Source organism: Sebastes fasciatus, chromosome 2 (genome assembly GCF_043250625.1).
Source record: "Sebastes fasciatus isolate fSebFas1 chromosome 2, fSebFas1.pri, whole genome shotgun sequence".
In the NCBI taxonomy this organism is placed as follows: Eukaryota; Metazoa; Chordata; class Actinopteri; order Perciformes; family Sebastidae; genus Sebastes; species Sebastes fasciatus.
In genome coordinates, this window is record NC_133796.1 from 2,993,830 (window position 1) to 2,997,885 (window position 4,056).

The following is a 4,056-nucleotide window of genomic DNA, read 5'->3' on the forward strand; positions in this document are numbered from 1 at the left end:
ACCTTGTTGAGAAGTTTCTCCTCCTTAAATTAAATTAACTATTTCAAACCGTCTTAGATCAGCTGGAAAATGTTTTGTAACAAAGCTGAAAACAGGCTGTTTTTCTGATGAAAACTTGACTTTTTAGAGATATATGATGCATTTCTGTAGATTAAACAACCCATCAGTATATAGTTAAAATGAGCCTGACCTTAAACATGTAGCAGCAATAAAATGCAAAATACACATTAATGCAGAAGTGATATTAATCCAGAAACATCAGATATAATAGTAAAACACTGACAGGGAATATTTTACTGCTGAATAAGTACTTTTTAAACTTTAGATACTTTAGGCACATTTTACTGATAATACTTACATACTTTTACTCAAGTAAGGTTTATTTCCTGTTGCAGTGTATGTAAATAGCATCAGCTGACAGGAAGTAAACATGGACCCAAACTGTTGCCTAGCAACGCAATTCCATTGCAATTCCGTTGAAATGCGCTAAAACGGAGCGTTTCAGGCAGAAAGGTAAATACAGGTATATTCAGGCAGACAGTACGAGGAAAATGATGTGTTTTTTGAACATTACAGCATGTAAACATGTTCTATTAGAAACACAAAATACAAGTATGGACCTGAAAATGAGCATGATATGGGACCTTTAAGAAATCTAGCCTGTAGCGGGAGACTTTGACCAATCACAGGTCGAGAGCGAGTGTTCCTATTGGCTGTGCTCCGGCTGGTGGGCGGTGCTTAGTATTTCCTCAACAGATCTCAACATGGCTGCCGGGTCACAAACTTTCTCATTTTACAGCTAAACAGTACACTACAAGATGTTTCTGAAAACATTTGAGGAGAGAAATAGGCATTACAGTAACACTGGTTGGTGAAGAAGGGACAAAAATAATATGTATAGGTGAATTAGCCGTATGTGGGACATTTTTTGCATTTCAGATTTCTGGAATATATTGTGATATGAAGCCAATACATTAAATCCAAACCCAGTACCACTCTGAAACCCCCAGGATGTGTCCTAATCAAACAAAAAAAAGAAAAGAAAATCACACTCGTAAAATAAATGGTAGACATATTAGTACTCTAATGCCAAGTTGTCTCAGACAAATATTGATGTTCTAATGTGGGACAGTCATGTCCAAAATGTGGGACACTGAGAAGTCTGTTAAAAGGCCTAAAGAGCACCTTAATTAATGTAGGAAACAGTCAAGGCTAAATGTGCAATCCCATGTTCAGTAATTTTACCACTTACAGTGTTATTTCTGTTACAAAACCTAGAGTTACAGTATGAGTGGATGTTACATGGAGAATCGAACAACATCAAACAAACAATAAGACTATAAACAATAATAAATAAATTAAGAATAATGAATAAAGACTATAAAAGTTTTGAAGCATTTAGGCATATTAAAAAAACATTAAATATCAATAGTTTAAGTGAATTTTATTTGTTTGAGGAAGATCTACATCCACTGGAGCTAGGTGTCCCACATTAGACAGTGTCCCACTTTATGGCATTTTTTTTTTTTTTAAAGCTTTTAATTAATGCAAGCACCTCATTTTATTTCCAACTTAAATTTAAATTACTTATTTTATTTTATTTTATTATTTCTGCTTTTTATTTCTGTTTCAACCATGTAAAGCACTTTGTCTTTAAAGGCGCTGTATAAATAAAGTTTTTCTTTATTTATTATTATTATTATTATTATTATTAATAATAATAATAATAATAATAATAATAATAATAATAAAATATTGATTTCTTTGAATTATCGTAAAGGCCTTGCACATCTGTTTTTTCAGTCAGTTTATGGTAAGATGAGTTCCTACAAAAATACTATTTTCTGTCAAAGTTAGAACAATTGTCATATCAACATGACAGATTTGGTGCGGCCTGACGACACTTGAGAGCTGTGTGCTCACCTGTTGCCTACAGGGGAGACGTTACTGTCAATCATTCCTGATTGAACCGCACCTACACCGTCTTGATGACACAGTTTCTCTGACTTTTTGAGTGTCACACTGTTAATAAAATACCTAACAATGTTTTCCTCCGCTCTTTATCTTTAATTGATGCTTAATTAGAGGAGGAATTTCTGGCAATACTTCTACGAGTTTGGTCTCACAATCAAGTTGTTCTTTGTATCCTATAGGCCTCCTGCAGGTGTTGCTGGAGCTTTGACCTCTTTAGATTGTTGCTTATTTAACAGTGATATTCAGTGTTATAGACGAATGCTTAAATTGCTTTAACTGTTGAATAATTGATTTGCCAGTATAATAGAAAAAAACAATATATAGTTCTTACAATATCCTTATCCAATGTGTCCCATATAAAAGATGTAAGAGTTGAAAAATAATGCTTGGTAATGAAAACTTCTAATGAATCAGAATCAGGATTATTTTGCCAATCATATACGTACATGGAATTTGACTCCGGTTTTATACAGCTTTCTCAATGCACTTACACAGAATATATATGGATAAGTCAAGTGTTCTGGAAGTTGTAAACAATACAAAAAGTGCAAAGAAATAAATACTGGATGGATATACATGGACTGGATGATTATGTACAGCATGTACATGTGAAGATGTGTCTATATACTGTATGTACAGGATTTATATTTACAGTGATAGATACGTACATATTACAATATGTAGACTACATAAAGTGACGATGATATGTAGGCCTACATAATACAAAACAAAATGTGCATTAAAGACTGTAAATTATAATCTAAAAATGGGCCTGAAAATTGAATTAAATGAAAATCAAATAGACTTTAAATGTGTAATTCAGAGGAGTTCAGAAATGTTAGTCCACAGTTTTCATAATTCATAATGACTGTTTTCTTACTACCCTTATTAGCCTAACTAATCGTGATCCTATCAAAGGCTTAATGCTGATTGGTTGATCGGTAGAACAGGGTCAGCCAATAACTATCGCATTTAATACATATGATTGTACATGTGCAAAAATTAATTTTGCACAGCTACATTTACTACATCAACTATTTTTTTTTATTAAAGAACAAAATATTGTAACTTGCACACTTTGCTATGTTTATAATTTAGATGAATTTTATGCTGGTTGTAGTATTTGGTTTATTTATAGTGTATTCCACTATTCTTTATATTTTGTATTCTGTATTCTGTTCTGCGTACTGTTCCTGTACATTGCCTGGATAACCTGCTGCTGTAACACAATCATTTTCCAATTTGGGATCAATAAAATCTATCTATCTATCTATCTATCTATCTATCTATCTATCTATCTATCTATCTATCTATCTATCTATCTATCTATCTATCTATCTATCTATCTATCCATCCATCCATCCATCCATCCATCCATCCATCCATCCATCCTTCTTTCTTTCTTTCTATCTATCTATCCATCCATCCATCCTTCTTTCTTTCTTTCTTTCTTTCTTTCTTTCTTTCTATCTATCTATCTATCCATCCATCCATGCATCTTTCTTTCTATCTATCTATCTGTCTATCTATCTATCTATCTGACTATCCATCCATCCATCTTTCTTTCTTTCTTTCTATCCATCCATCCATTTTTCTTTCTATCTATCCATCCATCCATCCATCCATCTTTCTTTCTTTCTTTCTATCCATCCATCCATCCATCCATCCATCTATCCATCCATCCATCCATCTTTCTTTCTTTCTTTCTATCCATCCATCCATCCATCCATCCATCCATCTATCCATCCATCCATTTTCTTTCTATCTATCCATCCATCCATCCATCCATCTTTCTTTCTTTCTATCTATCTATCCATCCATCCATGCATCTTTCTTTCTATCTATCTATCTATCTATCTATCTGACTATCCATCTATCCATCCATCCATCCATCCATCTTTCTTTCTTTCTTTCTTTCTTTCTTTCTTTCTTTCTATCTATCTATCCATCTATCTATCCATCCATCCATCCTTCTATCTTTCTTTCTATCTATCTATCTGTGTGTGTGTGTGTGTGTGTGTGTGTGTGTGTGTGTGTGTGTGTGTGTGTGTGTGTGTGTGTGTGTGTGTGCGTGTAACAACT